This window comes from Labrus bergylta, chromosome 9 (genome assembly GCF_963930695.1).
Source record: "Labrus bergylta chromosome 9, fLabBer1.1, whole genome shotgun sequence".
NCBI lineage: Eukaryota > Metazoa > Chordata > Actinopteri > Labriformes > Labridae > Labrus > Labrus bergylta.
This window is the reverse complement of record NC_089203.1, coordinates 18635905-18660440: the sequence shown is the minus strand read 5'-3', so window position 1 is coordinate 18660440 and position 24536 is coordinate 18635905. Positions and strand designations below refer to the sequence as shown.

The 24536-nt window shown below is 42.9% G+C and overlaps 1 long non-coding RNA gene across 4 annotated transcripts in view; it reads left to right on the top strand.

Moving 5' to 3' along the window:
* Positions 1-2209: 2209 nt before the first annotated feature.
* The window catches only part of LOC109985499 (uncharacterized), a 98354-nt gene continuing 76027 nt past the window's right edge, over positions 2210-24536 (top strand). For 3 of the 4 annotated variants that reach the window (XR_002278025.2, XR_002278024.2, XR_010666881.1), the window contains exon 1: positions 16041-16447. This is a non-coding gene — a long non-coding RNA (uncharacterized lncRNA). Of the gene's footprint in view, positions 2480-16040; positions 16448-24536 lie in introns of those variants that run through there. The other variant, XR_010666882.1, reaches the window with a different exon arrangement.

The window sequence follows — 24536 nt, the reverse complement described above, 5'->3', positions numbered from 1 at the left end:
ATGAGCGTTCCCATTCAAAAAGTAAATCCTGGCATCAGTGTAAAATCTCTAAATTATTAGTGCACTTACATATAATAATTGTTATTCTAAGGTATGACAGTTTTAATTAAGCATAGAAGTCTTCAGAGCATTCAACTGCAGAGTTCTTTTTTTTTAATTACAATAATAATCATACTAGAAATTGAATGAGAAGCATCCTGTTCTAAAAATTCAATGTTTTGACAAATTGGCTCAGGGAAATGCATTTAATATATTCCTATTACATATTCTACATTATAATTTTCCTTTTTAAAGGCTGTTTCAGTTGACTTTTCCTTTTGTCTCATGTCTAAACACATTTAAAGTTAAAAGGACCTTCTCTCGTCTTGTGGTAAGAGATATTAGACATCATGCAGGAAAATAGGGTGCTCTCATTCGGAGCCAGATAGAGGACGAATACATGCAGGTTTGTTTGAATGCAGGAATGTGCTTCATTAATAAATTGTTTTGGAATGAACGAATCATTACTTTTGTTTTATGAAAATTGAGAGAATCTTCCTGATATTTATAGCTTACGCAAGGCAAAGTGTGTTTTTGTATCCATGATAAATAGAAAACAGGCATTAATCAGCATGAGGAATGGAGATGCACATAACATAAAAAACATGAACACACACGCACGCATGCACGCACACACACACGCACACACACACACACGCACACACACACACACACACACACACACACACACACACACACACACACACACACACACACACAAATGTTAAAGCATGATTCCACGGGGCAACTGCAAAGAGAAAACTCAGTAAACAAACCTATGACAAAGAGATTGAGAGCATCCATCACAGCACCGCTCTCAAAAGGGAGCTACCATTTTATTGCACAATGGCAGTTGTCTCTGAAACCTAAACAGTTTAGAAGTAATTACTAGTGTTTTCCCCAGAAGGTGATTACTTTGCCACACTTGGCAGCCATTGTCACCGGCCAGGCAGCACACTCATCAGCTCTCCCAAAGGGGAGAAGTACTCGATTGATGATGAGCCCTCTGTGGCTGGGCGAGAATTTAAAAGTACTTGTATGAGGCTCTTTCAGGAGATTAACTTGCAATAAGGGCTACCTGCCATGGACACATTGCCTGTATTCATGGTGCGGGCACAAAGACTTTTTAAAGAGGGGCACAGCTGCATGAAAGCAAATGGTGAAAGGGGATAGTAGTCACAAAAGACAACAAACCTCAAGTGTAAAGAAATAAAGTGTTTTTTTAAGTTGGGAGGCTTCCATTCAAAGGCAGACCATTCCTTCTTTTGACCATTGAGGATCCGGCCACTCCACCATCCAAGGCCTCAATCTAATTATTTTAGGACAAGACATGTTATGGTGCAAAGTGGCAAAGAGAGAGCACTCAGGACCAAAGTGCACTTTAATTCAATCATTCTATTGCACAGATTTCCCCCCTCAAATGGACGTCACACACCAGTAGACTGGCACAATCGGGAGGTTCCCGGTGGGGCCTCAGGCGCCTTTCGGTAGGTAAACACAGCACCGAAATCACATGCACTTATACATATGAGTGTTTAAGAGCAGACAGGAGTAGATGTCTTATTTCTGATGTAATATGCAAAAGAATATAAATGCATACGAAGGTTCTGGTTTATTTTTTTATCTGGAAATTTTTGAAATCTTCAAAGGCAGATTAGAGTACAACCACAGGGGCCCCGATCTGATTCTATTCATTAAGCCAAGAGAGAGAGAGAGAGAGCGAGAGAGCGAGAGGGTGCATGTGTCCCTGCTTGCCTAAATGTGAAAATTGCTCATGCCATTATTTCGGATTTGAAAGTGGGAACTGAATGGATTTGCTTTAATATAACAGACATGGGATACCACATACAGAGAGGCAGAGGGGGGGCTAGACTTCTTTGCTTTTGCTCACACAGTGGAAAGGCCCTGACAGGTGTGCTTTTGTATTTGAATGTCTATGTGAGGGTGAAGCAGATTGTGTGTGTGTGTGTGTGTGTGTGTATGTGTGTGTGGGTGTGTGTGTGTGCGTGTTTGTGTGTGTGTGTGTGTTTGTGTGTGTGTGTGTGTGTGTGTGCGATTGCGGATGAGGGTAAAGACAGACATGAGGTGTGTATGTGTGTGGTTTCTTTTACGTGTTAAGCCTCTCCACGTTGGGCTTCCCCCTAAAGTGAAGGGCCTTCTCACTTCTTCTTGGTCTGGTCTTATAGCGGGCCAGGATTCTGTGCTGGCCTTCATGAGACTCAGACTAACTGATTGAGAAGATTGAGAGCGAGAGAGACAGAAATAAAGTGTGAGCAAGTATTCAGTGAAAAGTCAGCGATAGCTGATGAAGAAAATTGAATTCAAATAGCGATTTAATTAAGTAACTTAATTCTTATTTCCATTAGTGGTCTCTCTTATCTGGATTAGTTCCAAACTGTTCGAGAAAGTCGTCATTCCCAGGCTGCATCTCATATCTTTGGTAAGAAAATTCTTGCTGCTTTTTTGTGTAAAACTATTCTGCTTTCATACTATTTTTAAAAATATAATATTGTGTAAGCTATATTTTACACTGTTTATTTACACTGTGTGACGCTAAGAAGTGAAATTAAAAATATTTCTGCATGCTTGTATGTCAGCTCACTTCTCCTAAGAAACTTGTGTGTGAGGATGTTTCACCTCTTAAATTTTGATGTCAGTGTCACGGTCAATGGCTTGAATGACATTTAAAGGTCAATGAGGTCACCTCACTCAATTAAGTGGCCAGGAAACAGAAAGAGAAATAACCAAAGTAGAAGTCTGGATTGCCTCTTTGCCTCTTTGTTGAAGGCATATTAGGAATTTTGCAAATTAGTTTTATGTGTAAGAATATTTGTTTTGTTATTGAGAGGGAAAAAAGAAAAAGAAAAAGGTTTTCTCTAAAAGCTTCGGAAGCTGGAGGCTGATGCAGTTCTCAATTTTCCCACTAGATGTCAGAATTTGCCTAGTAACAGAGTGCTACCCCCCCACCCTTCACCAACACCTGAGGGGGAAACTTGTGAGTAGCCTACACATGGTGTGACAGCTTCCCCAGGAAGCTCGGGTGACATTTGCCTCACTTAATGACACAAGCTAATTAATCATTAGCTGTCCCAGAGGTATTGCTGTTTGAGAGGCTTTGTCGTGCCTCTCCCCAGTAGGGGGTCCCAGCCTCAACATGTTATGTATGCATAACTGCCTCATCCTGCACCGCAACATCTTAATTCTCACCCGTTTAGCTAGTTTGACTGAACTGCACTCGCTCTTTCTCAACCCTTCATCTCGGATAAAGTATAATCTGCTGGAAGATAGGACACCTTAATTTTTTTCCAGCCTCTTGAACGTCAGCTAGTTGGGCCTTGGAGTCTCTTTGACTTAAAGCTTGACGAGACTTGTAATAGCAGTAGAAGTGAAGAGGAGATTTTATTGATGGTTGATTAGGCAGAGAAGGGGAAAGGGGTTTAGATTTGTCGCGTTAAAGTAGGGTTAGCACGAGTAGCGTTCCTGCCATTTCTTCATCATATCTATAATTCTCTAAAATGGCCATGTTTAAATATGGCTTCTTATGTGTCACTGTCTGCGGTCCAAATGAGTAGATAAAAGGGAAGATCAGTGTTTTACTGGAAGCAAACTGAAATGTTTTGTTGTGGCACTGCAGCTATTGAAATTTGAGTGAATGAACCCAAGCTAACAGGACTGTGTGGGTTATGAGTAATTATCTCTCATGGGGCGAAACCTTCTCTAGCTTTTCTTTCAGCCTAAAAAGCATGTGCGAAAAGCCTCCGTGAAATACAGAGAAAATGAAATCTGGCCCCTGTATATGTTTCTGCCCCTTTAGCATCATTACTGCCCCCCCACCAGGTCTTGGGCCTGTTTTGGACAGACCGGGGCCTGTTCGTCACGTACTGAGGGTTTCAGGTGATGCACCAGAGAGGAGAGTGAGGTAGTGCATATTTGCGAGGGGCCATTGGGGGCACTTGCTGATGAGGGCCTTGTCTGCAGGAGGGCTTTGAAAAGTGTTCGAGGTGTTGGGATGATACTCAAGTTACCCTTGGGATACCGTGACCTCTGACACCTGCTCCCTAGCCCTTGTGCTTTGTTCTGTGACCTGCGTACATGTGGAGGAGAGAGGTCAGCCAACGCCTCATCCAAAAGTTTCATGTGGGTGCAGGTTTGAAGGGGTGAGTCACCAAATGATTGCTGCACGCTTCAGCACCGACAAATGGTCACATTTTGGTGGCATTATGGCTTTGACCATTTTGCTTGCGGTTACAATATGTAACACTTTTTCACTGTCTGTGTTTTTTGCAGCCATTAGAAAAATATTATTTTCATACATTTTCCAGTTCCTTTCTTATTTTTCTATTAAATTATTATTTAAAACATTTCCTCTGTGCTGCATGCAAGTTGTGGCTTCTTAAAGGAAAAAAGCATTTTTGTGATCTGATACATGGTTCATTATTCCACGTCAGAGAGTCTACTTTTTGATATGCAAAGGAGAAGCTGGTGAGGCTTTAGAGCCTCTACTCTGCCAGGTGTCTTTGGATATCATTTGGATATACACACGATCCTTAACTTTCAATCCAATCAAGGGTACGATTATATTCTGCAATGAACAGCCATAGTTATTATCTGGTACAGAAAAAACAAAGCTTATCCTACTACACTGAAGATGTAAAGCAACTTGAGTTTTGATCCAAAAACGAAGTCTCTAGAACAAACACAGGACTTTGAGTAAAGCCGTCCTGCAAGGGTGGCAGCAACTGAGGTGCATTTATATGCTTGTATTGTCTTCAGACTGTGTCACCTTGATGAAGCTCTACATGACTTAGTTTCTCTGTTACATTAGAAGATAAAGCATACTAAAGAAAATCTTTGTGCAACACATCTAAGCCTTGACCTTGTGGATACATATGCCATAGTTTCCACAGGCCAAGCGGGAGGCCTTTGGACACGACACATGAAGAGGCAACAGAACTTACTATTCTCCGGTTTATGCTGAACCTTTAAGATGCAAAGACAGATCTGTCGGCGCCTTTTCCTTTGCTCTGTCTTGATAAACACCGGGGCGTGTCCCTCCTGTGGGAACTCCATCTGCGGGCCTAAAGTGATGGCACCACCCTTTCCTCCATACCCATCACCATTCACTGTCAGTAAGACAAACACACACAGATACAAACAGAGAGCATGCAGGCTGTGCAAATGTACCTGACAGTAGCAGCATTTGTGCCCTGGAACATATTTAACTATTCACGCTCGACACCCGCACCATCTCAGCAGGAGGCCACAGGAAACAGATGAGGACTAGTCAGGTTGATCAGGAAAACTACAGCCTACCTGTACTTTCCATGCACCGTGCTCCCTCTGCCAACCTCTTGGCTTATTAACAATAAATCAGCATAATTTTCTTTAGAAGGCAGAGTTCAGGCTTGAAAGAGCTTTTACCATGAAGCTGATGGTGGAGCAAAAAAGAGGAGGGGAATCACTTGTCGCTCTGTGGGCTCTGTGAGGTTTCCACCCTTCCTGATTTCAGTCCTTGTGCATCCATCAAGCTCCCAGCATGAACTGTATTTACATTTCTGAAAAAAAAAACCCCCACAAAAAACAAGGGGTGGATTTCTATCAGGACCTTCAAGATAACTTATGTACTCACTTGTTTATTGTGCATCAAAGTGAAGCAAACTTCTTCGCTCACCCCCCCCCCCCCCCCCCCCCCCCCCCCCCCATTCATAGCTGAAGCTCCACAGCCCTTTCATCATGGCAGGGGCGGGGCTGACCATTGCGTGTGATTCTCTATCTTAAGGAACCCCGCGATTACATCGGGCACAACTCTACATGAAGTAATGCTTTATAATGCCTTTTGTGCACAGCAGCTTTGAAGAGCCGTGTCCTTCCATAAGTTTGCTTTTGTGTGGGCCCCCCCTCTTTCCGCCTGTGTTGTAGCCACCCCACCTCACCCAACCCCCCACCCCCATCCCCCTAGCTCGGGACAGAAGACAGAATTTGATGTGTCGTCTCCCTATGCACACAAAGCCCCAGTGCATTGGACACACCTTGGACAGCACAAAGGATGAAAAGCACGACGAGGCTTGGACACGCAGGACCACGCTGCCAAGCCCGATAAAGACGCTTCAAAAGTCGAGTAGCAAACAGTGGCCTTCTTCTCTTCTGTGCTTGTCTTTTTTCTTCCCAGGGCCTTGCACTACAAGAGACAGAAAGAAAAAAAAAATTAGACACAAAAAAGAGAGGCTGACTTAGTAAAAATATATTTTCGGAGGCTGTGTTTCTATCCACATGAGACCTATGAAAGTGAATTTTCCTTAATGTTCTGTCTACAGCGAAACAGACAGTGTAAGTTTGAGTGTAAACACCTAGATTAACATTTGTATGTCTGCCTGGTTTGAGTAAAGGATTAACCAAAAACATCCCGGCTTTGAAGCAGGCGGCCCATAAATACACTCAGCCGCTCCATCTCCAATCCCCTTGTCTCCTAAACCGTCTGGTCACAGTGGCAGGCAAAAAGCTGGACTGAAGCCCTCCATTTAAACTGGAAATGGACGCCCTCATTTTAGAATAAGTCACATTTTAAATTATTTGCATTTTTAACTAGGCTATATACAATATTGGAGGCGGTCGTTGGGATTTTTTGAATTAATATCTTTGATTTCGCATATGCAGCTAAGTAGCATTAATACAGTTGTGTGAAGTACTTCTTCACAGCCTGCTGATATATTTCTCTCTTATTCTTTTTCCTTTTAAACAATCACAACAACAACAACAACAACAACAAAGTCCACATTCCAGCAGTAACAATCCACTCGAGCCAGACAGAGACTCAACAAAAGCAACAACAATAAACCACCAGGAAATCCAAACAAACAACCTACATCATGTACCTGATCTAAATACAAAATGAACAGACAGACAGACAGTGACTTATATCCAAATGATGAGTTACGAAAGAGCCCCACACTTCATTAAATAGATCCTCCCTCCGAGCCGCTCTATAAGTAACCTGATCATAGCTCGCAATTGTACGCAATACCTCGACCCTTTCTTTCAAAGTGGACGTAGTGGATGATTTTCAGGAGCATAAAGTTACCCTACATTCTGTTACAGTATGAAAGCTAAATGGCACCATAATTTGTTACCGTTTGACATCTCAACATTGTCCAGACGTATACATAACAGACAAATAGTAGGATTTTTCGTCAGATGTATTATTCAAGAAAGAATTGTTAATCCCACATGTCTGTTGTTTTACATTTATATATCATATGTACCAGGGTCCCAACCCTTCTCTCACAACTGCTTTTAACTTTAATTTGTAAGGATTTTTTAAGCAAATGTCCCCCCCTCTTGTTAGTACACAATATTGCCCAGACATCATAAAACATGACTGTGCACCGGTAGCTCCCCCACCCTTGCCCCCACCCCCCCCATTCCCTCGTTGAAACAGATGGCGTTTTATGCTGGGCACAATCAGGACTATTCAGCGTCAGGCAGGGCAGGCCCTCCCCACCTGCGCTCAGCCCCAATCACAACCCTAATGAACACATTGGGAGCAGTCTGTTCCAAATTACTCCCAGTAGGAGCCAGGGCCACAGGTAACCCCCCAACCCTCATCCCCCCCTTTGCCACCATACTCTGCCCTTTCCTCTCCCCATCCACCCGCCCCAGTTGATATTGGCTCCAGTGCTTAGACCCTAAACTATGACTCCTAATCAAATCAAGATTCGTATCTCTGCGCTGTCAGCATTCCAACACATCTCAGAGAGGCTGCATACGCCGCAACAAGCATATAAGTTACATGTGGGGAGATATAGATTGACAGCTGAGGTGTTTATGTGTTGGAGCTGAATTGGTTCTATTTGATGTGTCCCTGAGAGCCGTCTTTCTCTTTGTGTATAGATCTATGCGTAATCTTCTTCCTCACCTGTGCACGCATTCACACACACAAACACACACACACACACACACACACACACACACACCCACACACACACATCCACATATTCATGGTCGCTGTAAACGCTGGTGTTAACCACATCAGGCCTATATCTGTGTGTCTTATCAGCATGTTTCCACTGCTTCAAACGGCATCATTTATGCATTTGTGTTCAGTGTTTGCTCTCAGCCTCATGAAATCTGTGTTCGCAGCATATAGGTTCTTACATACATTCATGTTTAATGCATGAATCAAGGCTGCAAAAAAAAGCCGAAAAGTACTGGTTCAATTTCCTACCCAGCCACAGCAACTTGAATTTCCTTTTTTCTCATTGGTGTATGTGTGGGCAGGAAAAGGCCAGTTGTATATTGTAGGCAGTTGACACCATAAGTGTGCTGGAGCCAAGAGCTTCTGACATTCTGATACACCCTCCAACATCCCTGGGGACAATAGAATGAAACCAGGACGCCTGCCTAGTCATGTCCCATCAATCGCCGTAGGACCTCAAAAACCACAGGCCAACGCACCAGCCCCCTACGTGGGTGTCCATCACTGGATTTGACAGGAGTTCTGCCCTTCTGGCTGCCCTCCTTCACTGTCCCTCTGGTCAATCTGCACCTCAATTGGCCCTACACTGGTGGGTGATGCCTGCTCCTTCTGCTGCATGTCAAAAAGAGCCAGGAGCCATAGAGGAAGTGCAAATATCCTCTAATGGCCTTGATCCAGATGGATGCGCCCATGACAATAGGCCCCCATGCCTGTGGTTTTGGTTTTTTTGTCAGTGAGAAACGCAGAGGCCGCCACAATAACACAGCAAAATTATGCATGCAGGCCAAACACCATAGACATGTTAAAGAGCAGTGCCAGTTGCTATGATAATTAAGTTAGCTCATTCCAAAGCAGAGAGCTCTTTTCTCTTAACATGTCTTTAAAGGCACTTTGGGAACATGAGGCAGGCTTTAAGACAATGGAAATAGGAGAAGAAATAATGGATTCCGTGGCTAACCATTTCTCTGCCCATTTGCTTAACATAGGGCCATACATCTCTTAGTCAATGCTGCGTCATGGGATTGCCGTTGGGTGTTATGTGGGTTTTACCTTCCATCACTCAAGAGATTGACACATTCTATGAAGTCCATATGGACAACCTAAGGTGAAGGTAGATTAAAGGACAGATGATGAAATATTCAGATTACTTCTTTGCTTCATGGCAGTGACAAAGTTTCAATTCTCTTTGTAGAGGCCTCTCTTGCTCACAAGTATGTATTACTTCCTGTAATATCACACTTGGCATAAGTGAACGCTGACCTGTTTAAGCGAGCAAATAACATCCACAGCATCCCTTTTGTTGCTTTTTCTTTTAACTGGGATGCTTGGTTACGTCAGGGGGTGTCTGATCTCCCTTGGCCTCCATAGGGTCTCATTTAGACTGACCACTTTATGTACAGCTGGGGAATGTTTGGCCAGTAACGTAAAACCAGGAAGCCTTTGAAACCTAACCAAAGCCTCTACAGGAAGAGGTTGGAAGTTCACTCATACTTGGAGACTCCAAAGCTTTCTTCGTGGACATGCTGGGGAAGGTCAGGGACAACTGAAGACACCTTTCTTCTTGCGTGCATGCAGCTGTGGGATGAAATGAGAGAGTCCATGTTTGGATGGTGTTTAGCTTACTTGTATTTTTAATCATGTTAAAGCCAGAACATCAAGAATAGATCATCCAAATAAAGTATGGTGGCCACTATCTTAATCATTCAAACCAGATCTACTTGCATGTGGTGTGTACACACTGCCACGTTCATTTTTTATATTTCCTCTACATGGTGCCAATCTGCCACAACAAGACAGGCGCTGAGTGAAAAGATTTTAAAATGCGACTCCAGCACTTTCATGGCAGGTCCTCTGTGTTAACAAGATGGTAGTTAATGGTTCTGCTTTTACGGCGGTGGTCGCATGTATAATTAAGCTGCTGTTGTATTTGTCATAAAAATCTCCAGGGGTGCAGGAAATGTTGCAGGAGCCGTTTTTCACTTTGAGCAGTGGAAAATTAAAACTGTCAAACCTCACAATGTTGTTTTGACATCATTCCAATGTTTATGGATTTTTCCTGTGTGTGGTTGAGGTTTTGGTATTAAAAAACACTTAAGGGCCTCACCTTGTTTTTGTTGGTGGAACAAAGGTTGCAATGTTTGCACAATGCACATTGTCACTTCTGGGAGGTCTTGCCTCTGGTGCAGCTTGTTGGGAAACATGTTGCATGTGTGCAATTAATAGATGGCTGACTGTTACCTGCATTATTCCTGAGTCAGACAGTTCATGTAACAATATTTAATCCATTTGAAGTACAATCAGTCCGTTATACTGCAGGGGATTTACTTCATTGGCCTGTCATGAGTATAATGCAAAGCCAACTCTTTAAAATGAGAGGGCAATCCTATTGAAATAGATTTTACACTGATAACCTCTTACCCCAGATATCGCCCCATCTCCAGCAGATGTGTATTCATTCACCCACTGGCGGAGTCAGATGTTGATGGGTATGGCCAAATTGGGCTACAGATTACTGCAGTGGTTGCATGAAGTGTTAAGTGCACACACTCACACACATAGAAACAACAAGTGGAGATAAGAATGGGTGAAGAAAATGCTATTCATATCTATTTCCGATGCTTACATTAAAGTATTAAATAAATGTTGTACAAACATGTTTAATTTTTTAGTAGCATTATTAAAATTGTGTTCCCTTAATTCTTTAAGGAATAAAAAATATGTATGTTCAAAGACAAATTTTCAAGTTCTACCAAAATGTAATAGAGGGTACACACTGACGTCACTTATCCTCCTGACCACGCCATCTCAGTCTGACGGAGGGTCAGAACATTCTGAGACACCGCTGACTTAAGTAAGGGACACGACAAAAACAGGAGTAAAACTGATGAATATGTGCTTAAATTAAGGACATCTGGACTTGACAGAGATCCAAACTATTTTAAAAAGACATAGGAGGCCGTGGACATTTACATTTGGGCAGACTTTGGGTTTCCTGACTTTTATATAGACCACAGCAGGAGCCTTCACAAAGCAGAGCATGAAGATACATAAAAGCCTGGTTCTATCAGTGATGGTTGTGTAACTTGAATTAACTGAATTAAGTCAGAGTGATGATCCAGAGGGTTTTCTGCCTTTCAGAGATCAATTTGCAAGATTTTACTTACTTACTTACTTTACTGCTTTCAGAAGTCTGTAAAAAGATCGAACTTTGTAACAATCGCACAACAGAGGGGTGCAGTCAGAATATACCACTGCTTTCTTTGAGTTTAAGGTAGCTCAACTCTAACACATGTTCTACCCACAGCTAATTCATAATTTGATTGAATTAATTTCTAATTTGACAGCCACACACATAGCAGGTCTAAAATGTAACACTATTTCAGTAGTATAGATAGGAACTGTTATTAGGTTGGATATTTTCACTTTATTAAAAATATTTTGAAATAACTTCAGTATTTGGACAAATAGAAGTTTATTTAGGTTAATGATGTCATTCAATATGTGATAGATGTCTATAAACCAAAATGTTGTTTATGCTGTAAAATCAGCTGTGTTAATCAGACTTGATTCCTGTCCTAGCATAAAAATATTATCCCTTATCTTAGATGCTGAGTCATCATTGTTCGTTTGCTGTTTGACTGATATGCTGATAATTAAGGTCTTATTTTCCCCTGAAACACAGGTAAAAAACGAGGTGGAAAATGAAGGAGGTTCCGTTTATATTGATCACTAACTGAATCTATGTAGGCTCCATAATGCGCTGTATAGACTGTTTACAGTATGTGTTACTTCACTGCATGGTTTCCTCCTGTGGATTTATTTACATAACTTTATGAATTCTAAAGTTTTCTATAAACACTTATATGATCTATACTGCCCAAAGAGACCAGACCAGATGTTCACTGCTTACTTCTTATTCAGTCCGGACCAGTACGTGCTTTTTGCCACTCGCTGGCTCTAATTGCAGTGACTCCGTCCATCATGACATCATGTGCATCTCCTCTATAGGCTACATTAAAATGAAAAGGAAGCTTTAAGCAGCCTGTTGTAACACAGTCCAAAACGTTGATTTAAACACCAGTCCTGCCTCTGACACAGCAAATAGCTAATCATAGTTCAGGAATTTGGGGTGGCCAATCAGATTTCTAGGGTGGCCCTGGCCACCCCTTGGCTCTGCCTCTGCTGCACACAAGACGTAAGAACACAAACAGTAAACTCTAAGTAGCCTCTCTGGGATTATCTATAAATCATGCAACTTGTAAAATCAGCCATCATGCAGACGCTGTAACCGTTTCCAAACAATCACTCTGACAGTACAGACTAAATAAGTATGTTTTCATTTCTGCATTTAGGGGACAACCAAAGCAGTATTAGGAATGAAACGCTTACAAGGATTACTGGAACTTAAGGTGGCAGCTTGCTGGCAGAATGTCACGCACTACAGACGAATCTCAGATAAGCCTGATGTATGATTTACCTGCGTGGCCCCACTGATATCTATGGAGATGAGCCAGGGTGTCGTATTGGCCCCGGTGTCACCTCCACAACACCAGTTCCCTGCCATGCTGATGTCTGTATCTATGCTAACACGGGGATCAGTAGGGGTAGAAAGCTCATCTGGCTTTATCTTATCACTCTTCTACTTCACCACATCACATGCTGTGCACATTAAAAGACTGCAACCCCCTTCATCTTTCATCTTCTTACTTTTCCTGTATTTCACATTTCTACAATTCAACTTCTGCATCAACTTCTGTGATGCTTTTATTAAATTATCCCCTACTGCTATCTAATGTCAAATGCTAGACCTGGTATTGAATTACAAGAAGAGCTCAATCACAGTTTATTCCAGCTCCTCACATCCTGAAAAAGTAGAAAGCTTTGGATATTTCCTCTGTGATAACTTAGAAACCAAGAAGTCGGATCAAAGGAGATCCCAAAAATTGGCCATGTCTTCTATGTCTGTTTGGTTGAGAACAGCTCTGTCCAGACAGTAAATCCTGTCTGACTTAACTAACCTCCCGCCTTGTCCCTCTTAGCCTCTTTGTCTCCATCGCGCCCCCCTCCCTCCCGGCTGGGATGATTATTTCTTATCATGTATTTATTTGTTTAATCCACCCCTCCCCCCACAACACTTGGCGGCCCCTCTGCCTATGCACGAGCTGCCTGTCTGGCAGCGTGGACCCCCTCATCCTTCTACCTCCTCCTCCTCCTCTTCCCACTTGTCCATATCCATTCCCCATCCCATCCCCACCCTGCTCCAGCTCCAGCCACAATGGGCGGATGTTGCTTTCAGAGACTCGCAGCTTCATTCGGGGGGAAAAAGACACCCCCACCTCTGCACTCCATCCTTACATCCCTCCCACTTGCATGTGGCCACCACTAGCCAGCCTCTATGCACACTATAAATAATGGATGCATTAGCATGCATGAATATCTTTTTTTGAAGGGGGGTGGGAGTGCCTTAATTCATTATTAATCCCCTTGAAGGAAAAAAAATGGGCCGTGGCTTTGGTGGAGCAAGGTCCCTGCTAAACTCTGCTTTTGGGACTTTGCTTATCAACACTGTACTCCTTTTTTTCTCCCCAAATTGGTGACCTGCTCCACCCCCTGGACCATACCCAGCCCCCTCCTTATCATAGCTCCTCCTTTCTAAAACCTCGGACTCACATCTCTTAAAAACACATCTGGAAGGGTGGCGTAATCTGTCTCTTTTATTTTTTGGAGGGTGGGGTGGGGTGGGGTGGGGGGTGGGGGGGTTGTGATCCTAGGCTGAACGGTGAGGCTGATGGTTGATTTGGGTGATGTGAAAAAGAAGATGGACTCTGCTGCTCCATCAGCCGGCCCTGGCTGTATTTCCCTAATGTAAATTGGTTGGAGAGCTGGGCTCGGCTGTGGGAGGACAGAAGTAGGGTTTAAAGGTGGATGCAAGGGGGGGCTGTGTACAAACCTAGTTGGAGAGCTTTAAGTCGTGTATGCGTGTATGTGGGTGGGTTGAAGGGAATTATCTGTTATTTTTAACCCGGGAACACTATGTCGTATATTGAGGACATTAGATCAAATACATGGGTTAGAGGTTAAGCGCATGTGTTTCACAGAGATAAATTACAATTCAGCGTATTAACAAAGTATGTGGGTTTGTGTGTCTATATGAGTAAGAAAGAAAGTGTGTTATGAGTGTGTTGATGAGTGTGTCCCTTTGTACCACACACGGCCCTCTTCCACCACTAGGTTGCACTGCCTGCCTCGCATGCCTCTCCTCCTGCTTGCCATAGCTCTTTGACGAATCCAGCCAATCACAGACCTTTACAGCAGAGCCACATGCGAGTTTCTTCCTATCAGAAATTATCTCACACACACACGCACACACACACACACACACGCACACACACACACAAGAAGGTACACTTATGCACAGACCTACAAACTGGATATCTGCCTGTTTACTCACATTCATACAACGTACATAATCCTGTTTGTTAGAATCACCATGGCATATAAATATATCTAATCCACATGACAAAGAAAGATACAGCTTCATTATGCCCGTGTGTATTCTGTTCTTTCAGAATATTTATACATTTTGTGAAATAAAGAATGAAAAAAAACAACGTTTCTTACCAAGAAATAACGTTAAATAATGAATTTTAAGTCAGGATGTTTAGACTCAGTATATGACTCGGAGATGTGGTCAGAAACGTAGTTATCTGGGCCTTTTGTTTCTGTCACACTTTTATTTTAAAGGTCAACAATTCATTTCTACAATCAACCAATACTAAATCTGGTCTGGTATTTCTTTGAGTCAATAGATGGACAAAATATCAAAATCAATGAAATGCTGCATATTTGTTTAGAGCTTGGGTTTACTTACAGAAAATCTGTGGCCCAGACAGACGTTTTATTATGATTGATGGTGAGAAAGGGACGACATGTTTTGTTAAAATATCATAACTTGGAATTCACTAATGTGCAAAAACATGCCCGCTAGTTATAGCACAACAGACCACATACAAACCAGGCTGGCATTGGCCGGGCCTGCAGGAAAACTTTCTAATTATTATTGAATAAAATAAATTCTCTGATCTTTGTAACGTTGCACTCACAGTGGCCGTTGGGTCACTCCACTGCTGTTCGTCAGGCTGGATGATGGCAGCAGGGGTTGTTATTTTGACACAGAGAGGACCTGGTCTCTGGAATGTTCTCAGCTGAATGTTTGGATCTCAGGGTCTTCAGCATGAGGCTGGGAGCTGCTTTGTGAGCTGGAGGCACCACACTGTGCCTCTGAACTTCACTCAATCCCTCTTAAATTCCTTTTACTGGGCAGGAAATTGAAATATTGTGCAGTATTGGCATGCTGATGGTCATCTATCACAGGGGCCTGCAAGCGGGGCAGGTTAGGGTAAGAGGATATCGTCTGTAGATCAGAGATGGACTGCTGGGCCTGGGTTCAAAGGTAAAGACGAACGTCCTGGGTGAGGAAACAGGATAGCACTCTTTGCAGGAGTCCACTCTCAAACTGGCTGGCTTCACCCATCATGCACATAACCTTAGTGTGCTTTCACCACATCATTAAAGAGCATTTAGTCTCCCCAAGGCACCTGGCTCAGAATTATTGGTCCTCATTGAGCCTAAGTTGACTTAAATGTGTGTCAACGGACATGCACACGTCATAAAGCAATAAATGGCTTAAAACTTAGGAGCATGTATTAGTTAAGAAGTAAAAAGCATCGTCTGTGAGCTCATTTTAAACAGATTAAGAAAGAAATAAACCTGATTGTAGAATTTCAGCTCCAGGAGTTTTTCTTTACATGATCTTAATTTGGCATCAACAGGTGTCCTAGGACTCTGTGATAAACTACAGTGTCTTTTGAGCATGTTCATGTTCTAACATATTGTGATGCATATAGTCAAACAGACATTTTGACTGATGATGCCGCCTTCATCGTTGCATAATCGTGACCGTAAATGCGCACAGCGTAGCAGGAAATGAAACTCGCCGGCGCATCACAGGGGGGTAGGATGATGTGGATGTGACTGGTTATATAAAAGTATAGGGCACAGTTGGAGTGAACCAGATGGGATGATGGCTGTCATTTTAAAGACGAACGCGCTTTTCTTGTCTGCCTGTGGAAATTTCGCCTCTGCGTGACCTTGTGAACTTGCCTTCCGTGTGACCCTCGACAATCCCCCCCTCTCCGACGGCTCCCAGAACACCCCTCCACATCCTTGTGCTCATTTGAGCAGGCTATTACCCAGGCAGGAAGTGACATCAACGGGTCCAAACTAAAAATATGTCGCAGGACGGGCTGTCTAGGATGTCCAGGACCGGTGTTTGTAAAGAAGGATGCCATGCACCGGCTCTACAGAGTGATGCTCATTGAAGGATGCAGGAGAGAGCGCCACACAGGCGAGCCAGACAGACGCACTGGAGGCTGAGTGAGTCGCCTGCTGACTGAGTGCTTAAATTCCGTCACTTTCATTCATGCAAGTTCAGACATGGTGCCACACTTTGCCCTGTCTGAAGTCTGTGACGCAGCGCAGAGTAGAGGCGATAAGACTTATTTAGTGCATTAAGGAATAGTGTCCGTGTCGCTGTTATGAGACGGGAGTGAGGTGTGTGCAGCGATGGAACAGACAACACTGTTTTGACTGGAATAGCAGGAGGGAGGAGTGAAATCCGCGCGGGGTTTATATGTGCGCTTTTACGCTTCTTGATCCAATAAACTGGACAGATTATACAAAGTCAGATTTGGAATGACAACACTCATAAAATGAAGCGACCACGCTGAAGTTTACCAAGTTGAATGTGCGTTCTGTGGCTTTGTAATCGTCCTCTCAGCACATGAATGACGTCTATTTTTATCCGTCCAGTGCGTGTTTGTGTCGTCCTCACCAGGGAAGCTCTGACAGACCCTGCCGTGCGTCCAGACTGAAAGTGCTGCAGTCACGTGATGTCTGCTATTATCCACCCGCACGTCAGGTACAGCCTGCTGCTGTGTGCAGGCAGTGAGGGAGAGTTTAGGTCCGTAAGATATGTTAAGTAAAGATTTAAGTGCGGAAGATTATTTTTTAAACATATTCAAAAACATCAACCCATTTTTATTTTTTTTATTTTTTAAGATTTCATTCTGTTTAAACACATATAAATAAAAACATGAAAACAACACTGCACAATCAAGAGTGTGTTACATCACCGATATGCACTAAAAAATTACAGTACATGTTCTCACTAAAGTGTGTATCATAGAGAGAGTGGACAGATGGACATTATTTCCGCAGATGATGAACAGGTTGCTTTCATCAGCTCACCACCTGCTGTCCTGATTTTCAGCACTTAGTCTGAAATGATGTGGAGCGGTCATAGTTTACTTTACAGGTAATAATTATTTATAATATAATACAGACACATCATCAATTATACCTTAAAAAACGTTTCTTGTAAAAGCAACAACACTGCTTCCTGCTGATAACATAACAGCAAATGTCACCTTTATCCTCATAGTACTTTTTACATCCTGAGATAAGGAATGGACATTTAGATTTGATGCATTAATTAGGTTATTGACACATGTCTTGGAAGCAGCATTGTGTTGATGTCTTACAATACAACAGTGTTATTAAGAGTGCTTATACCTCCCATCTGTAAATAAATGGCATTGTTTCAGCCTGTAAATTTATAGCACACACTTACTTGCAAGAGTTTCCAAGGGCACTTGAGCATAATAAGCGTGTAGGGGCCTTGTTACACTTCATTGCACATGGAGCCCACTGCTTTTTACATCAGTGAATTGTCCTATTGTAAGCTAAAATTAAAGACTTATAGTAAGCCTGCAGGTCATTGAAAATGTTTAATTGGCTCTAAGTGAGTCTTCTGCAATGTGAAATAATGCATGAGCTATACAGTTGTGCTGCTACTGTGCGTTCTGCACGTGTGTGCAGCTGCCTTACTGGTGTATATAACTCACACTGCTGTTGCCTGCCTGTCTAGGGTGATAGCTTCATTATTCATGGTTGCGTGTAGACAGCAGTGCTTAATCTCTGGGTTGAATGGGGCAGCCTGTGACTCCTGTAGTAAACGCTCCTGCTTGGTCAGCCTATCTGGTCTGTGTGGAGGAATGAAAGGGCACCAGAGAGAGAGAGAGAGGGGAGGCCGAAAGGTGGTTACGGCAGCTTCATTCCCTGTACTGCTGTGATGTTTGGAGCCAGTTTGTGGCCAGGGGCAATTAGCTTGGCTGGACCAAGGAGCAAGGCCATATATTCTCTGTGGTGAAAGGGTCTGGGCAGGGGGTCTATTGGTGCTGGACAGGTGCAGCGGGAGGAAGGCGTCAGGACTTGAGGGAATCGAAACCAGAGATGAGGACAAACGACAGCGTCTGTGGCTCCGGGGTCAGATGTTCTCTTTCACCCATGGAGGCTCCAGTCCACATTGAGAGCCTCTTCCTGTTCTGACACTGTTTGTCTTTGTGAATCTACAAGCATCTGTGCATGAGTGCACGGTTATCTATGTGCATGGAGAAGGCATGTGTGCTTAAATATGTTTGTGACCCAGGGGCAACAAGAACTGAGGACGTGTTTTGAGTTGTAGTAATCATCTGTCTTACTTTATCTGGCTCACACTTGCACCAAGAACACTGGGAACATTTTTTTTTTTTGTTTAAACACCCATGTGTCCACTATTATTATACAACACCAACCATGAAAAGCTTTGATCACTCAAGTGTAACAGTGGTGGTAAGAGAAAATCTTGCCATGATGTGTTTTGACAAGTTTTTGATGCCAAAAGTTTCAGCATTGATTCGTGTGTGCAATTACATGGAGGAACAGTCTGGGCTTTTCTGTCTCTTCTGTAAAGGGGACAAATGTGAGTCGCTGCACCGGTCGTTAAAAGGAAGGAAAAGCGGTGTTGTCCGACCATGTCATGAATTTTTCTGCTTGAACTCAATAATCCAGGATACAGCCATTACAAATCCTGCTGTCTTGACTGGAGACCCCAGACAGGAGACAGGCTCTGAAACTTGGTTTCATTTAGCATTCCTCTGGGCTTTACGGGCAGGTGTTTAGCATTACTGGCAGGATATTTATTGCCAACTTTAAAGGCAACTTTTTTGCTTACCTCACAATTAGGCACACACACAAACAATGTGTGTACTGTAGATGCAAGCACACATGTACATGCACACATAAAAACACAGAGATACTCTTTGCATGCAACAAACTAAGATTGACAGCACAATGGAGCATAGTCTTACTTCTTTTTCTAACACTGTCACTCTTTATGCCTTTTGAAGCACAGATACACATCCTAAGAGACCACCTTTGACCCGTGACCATCTCTCTCTCTCTCTCCATGTATCCCCTCCCCTCATTCCCCTCCACCCATTATGCCAGGTCAGTGTATGACGTGGAGTAGAAATAGGTCTCGGAGGCACGATGGGGATGTGTGGCCTGTAATTACCGAAGCTTAACGGGGCCAGTGGCTGTGATGTGCAATTCTCAAATCAAGGTGCAGCCTGAAGACTCAGCCAGGTCTGACCGCTGCCCTCTGCTACTTGATTGCTGGCAGCTGGGTGAGCCATGTCAAGTGGCAGGCTGGGAAATGTGAAATCCCAGATAAAGCACAGAGCCCTAAAAAGCCATGAAGCTCTAGTAATGAGGAAAGTGATGGGGTTTGGGGGTTTGGACATGCTTAGCAGGCAGGCAGTAGCCAGCAGTAACTCTTTCTACCGTTCCCTCTTTTTTCGTGTGTCTGTATGTGAGAAAGAGAGCAGAGGTGAAGGTGTTTGTATATTTGACTTTTCTAATCCTGGATTAAGAAGGATCCACCTAACTCCAACAATGCAGAATTGGTGGGTTAGGTCAGCACAGGTCTAGATACACCCACCCTAATTCCTCCTGGGTCAAACTCAGACATAAATCATAAACCTGCTGCACATGCTTGTGCTTCTCATGTTTTTTTCCAGAACCAGTTCCTTTGAAAGTCCTGGTAAAACCTCTACAGTTCCTGCTCAAACACAGCAATTCCTGATATTAATGGTGGCCGTCTGAATCAGAAAGATTCTAAAGAATCTGGAGCTGTTGTAGTAGTTAAACACATTCCTAGTTTTGTGGAGGCCATTATTCCTGCTTCTTAATCACCCCCTTGGATTTTATAACCTCCCCGAGCCGTATTTTGTGTGGCTGGGGGGGGGGGGGGGGGGGGCACATGTGGGCAGAGACCAGGAAATAACCACACTGCCAAGTCCCCCATCTAAACTAACCACCACTAACAACACGCAGGACATCTGTAAATATATCATCTCTTTAAATTCTACAAATTAAGACACTTTAACCTTTGATGCCTCTTTTCAAGCACGTTCTTTGAATAATTGTATCATATGCAAATGTATTTTACATATTTTATTAAACCTCGTAACCTTCACATGTTGTCAATGTTGTCATTTTTTTTTAAGAGTACAAACACCACAAAGAGAGCTAATATATGAACAACATTTTAGCTGCCTGACTCTTAGCCTCATGCCATTTCGTTCCTGTCAAATAAAATAAAAATCCATAAAAAACATATTCCTACTTGGCTGAGATATATATCCTAAAACCACTGGGGACTATTTTCATTTTCAGATTTATACAGATTTGGTGCAACAGGATGGGAAGAAATGATCAAAACCAAAGTGCCCATATCTAGTATAACAATGAGACATGTAACCCTGTGCAATAACTTTACCACCGTTTGTTTTTGCTTTTTGCAATAATGGGATGCGATATTTCAGCCTTTTGTTAAACGAACAATACTTATTAGTAGGAGAAATTTCTCGTTCGTTTTGAACCTTTCATTCTTTTTTTTTTATAGTGCAAAAAAAAACCATGAAATGTTACCTGCCTTTTCCTTGAATGTTTTTGTACCAATGAAATTAATTTAAAGTTACTACAGATTTATCGTAACCAAATAATTCCTATAGATAAAATATTGTCTCTGAATCTCATGATGAGTTCAAGGCCAAATTGAATTATAGAGAATGATTAAGAAACAATCCCAGAGTTGAAAATGTAGTCAAATATTCAGCAATCTCTCTTTTCTTCTTCCCAGGGAAATAAGAAAGAGAAGTGTGACTAGGTTGTTAAAGGAAGATCTTTTTTTTTTACTTATTCCAAGCGGCTTGCCTTCAGCATCCAGCTTGTATTTGACGGTATATGTGAAGCGGCTTGTCTGGCTGGTGGTTTAGTAACAGTTAACTGAAACACCTGGGTGCTCAGTCACCAAACAGCGCCAGTTTGCTGTGACGGGTGACACACTGTCACACCAGGTTTGATGCTGTAATTTACGCAGGTCACAGCCGTGCATACTGTTAAGCGGGGTGCGAAGGGGAGGGCCATAGGGAGTCACTGCTTGTTTACCCTGTGCCTGGTGACCCCCTGCCAGCAGCTACATCAATTATCACCTTCGAGGAATGTGGAACCCTTGTGTTAAATTCCCTTTGACCCCCCTGTTGGAGGGGGTCAGGAGGTAGGCGCTCTCCCCAGGGGGGGGCATGCAGCCGGTGGGTGCAGGATGAGCACCGTGTGTGTTGATGTGTGTGTGTGTCTGTGTGTGTGTGGTGGTCCAGGGACATTCCCTAAGTCTGCATCCTCAGTCCTGCATGGTGCTTGCAGACCCCCAAACACAGTAAACAAGATTTACATGGTGTGTTTACAATGTAAATTGGTTTCTAAAGGTCTTCATTTTACTTAGAGAAGCTCCAAAGGGGGTCTTAAAGCACATATGAGACCAACGTTTCACATGTGTGAGAGGATTCATTGGAAGCTCTTTGAAATTCAAGCAGTTTTTACGTTTTCCCTTGTAAAATGATTAGTGTGCAACAGTTTTTTTGCCCCCTCTATTACAGTAAACATATAAACAATAAGTGAACCCCAACTGCTGACACACTTTGAAGACCTCAGCATTTGGGATTTTAATGTGTTTGTTTCTCTCAAGCTGTTTTTAGTACACAAGTGTAAATTCCAACTTTACAAGTGAGTGTAGGGCGGCTGTTAATATGCATGTGTGTGAGCTAGAGCTGGAACGTCAGTGAAAAAAAAGAGGGGTTTATCTATATGAGGTGCATGTGTACATCTGATGCTCTTCACTTCAGAAGAGAATTGACCATATGACATGTTTAGGTACCTGAACACATTCGGTTTTCCACCACCGTTTTCCTGTGCTCCATATCAAATGCCTTCTTCAGTGTGAAGAGAGTTGTTGGGAAAGTATTATATGTGCTGTCGGGAGTGAAGTCACTGTGGAAATCGATTGTGTATGGAATCACTATATTGTGACCATGATTGATGTTCGGAGCGTATACATTTTTATCCTCTCTTGTACCGTCTCTCTATCATGCTGGTCTCAGCAGATTGTGCTGCTGCCTGCTTTCCAGCTCTGTCTGAGGTAAATAACCACACTCAGGAGCTCGTCAGCTGCTGTGTCTGCTTTTGATGACAGTCATGACATAAAATATAAGTACAGTTTCTCGGATGATGTATTGCTGGAGGTATAGTTGTAACAGCTTCAAAGTCAGTAGGAGGATGTAAGCGTCTTCCTGGAATGTCTCTTGGCTTCAACCTCAGTTACCCCGGGACCAGCCACTGTGCTCTGTCCTGAGTCGTCTGCGTTAAGCTGTGCATTGATTAACTCCTCCTTGTGGGCAGCCACCCTTGAAATTTAAGGGCCTTTACACGTTGTGACAAACCAAAGTATCCCCGCAGTGTCATCAGATCACCTCGCCACTTCCAATTAGTGGTCAGCTCAGACCCTTTTTTTTCTTTGCCTTGCTGACAGGAAGGAAAAGCTGCACTTGGCCTTAACCCTGTCCCAAAGATGCAGCACTTTCATCATTTATTTATGCACTCACAGGCAGACAAAACAACACACACACACACACACACCCATCCTGTACCAGGACCAACAGCTGTCGGCTAGAGAGATGGTATAGCCATCTTGGGGAGGGGGTAAGGTCAAAAAGGGAGCGACCAATGCACACTTTCTTGCACAAGGCACAATGGCCCAATCTCAGTCTCTACCGTCACTTAAAGGCGTGTAAGTGTGTGAAGGCTGTGATGCGGACTTTACAATGCCAAATTACTCACTTTTCATGATTCTGCATGCTTTTACTGTGGGACTTACACTGAGTTCATTGTGAACCTGGTGATTTGAAGGACTTGATGTCTAAGTGTAAACACATATTTGAAGTATATTCAACATATTTTGGGGTAAAAAGCTAAATGTAAACCAGGCGAGATGAAACAGTGAAAGTGACTTTTGATAATTTTCTACCAGAGAAAACTGTAATGGAAGAAATTTTTAAAAACATCAGAGATGGGCTTTCATTTTGATGTTTAATGCCACAGCTTGTTTCTAGAAAACGTCTTGAATGTGTGTCATATTCCTCGCATTTCTACTATTTCAAGCCCTCCCGCACTGTGAGCTCCTCGGTTCTTTATTTAAGCTTTGGGGTGATATTGAGATATTGAGATTAGGTCAATCCGCACATCTCTTGCATCTTCTTCAGTTTATTTTTGATGAATGTGGTCTGTCTTTTAATTGATTTTGTAATGACTTAATGTCAATGTAAATGAGGGTTGCTCCTCAATTATCTTTCGAGTATAAATAAAGGTTGAGTGACTGAATGAGCAGTTCAACTTCATCAGACTTGTCATGGCGACATCATTTCTCCTTGAGAGTTGCTGTTCTTCTCTGTTACAAATTGCAGTGTAATGTTGTTGATAAAGGGATGGAGCAGGGAGGAGGGGGCAGGGTGTTTTTGTCTGAAGTCTGATGAAGAATTCTTTAAGGAGAAGGCTGCATACTGAACTTGAAAAAGCCTTTTGATCTAATTTTTTATGCTAATGAATATGTTCTTATGTATGCATTGTAAAGCAACTCTTTGTCTTTGTTTATTTGGATTGGTTTCATGTAGCGCCTTTATCCTTAAGACATTGTTGTGTCATTTGCTTCACCCTCATTTCGAAGATAATCACAGTGGTTGCAGGGTTTCCTTTAATTCACCAGTGTTGTGTGTGCATTGGGAGACAAAACCAAACTCCCTAACTGTATATTTTGTCTGTCTGATGGCCTGAATGTAAAAAAGCCTCCTCTCACTTTGCAAGACTTCTGTCTGCCTCTGCACACACGAGCAAAGCGCTCATTCACACGCGCCCTTGCATGACTACACAAATGCACAAACAGGGCTTCAGCCTTGGCTGGCTCACGCACACATAACACACTCGCTTACTCACTCACTCAGGAATTATCGTGGTAGTAAAACTAGAGGGGAACAGCGAGGGAGACAACGAGCGAGGAAGAGAGACGGGCAGGGGGGGGGGGCAATTGTCCCAGCAGAAGTATTTTATCCCCAAGCGGTTTTTAAATGCTGCCTTGTCCGTGACCCAGTCATGAGGACAACCCATTGTTCTCTAGCTATTGTGAGACTGACGTAAGAGGTTGAAGTTGCCGTAGATACATTATATGTTGTGTGTTTATTGAGCATTAACACAT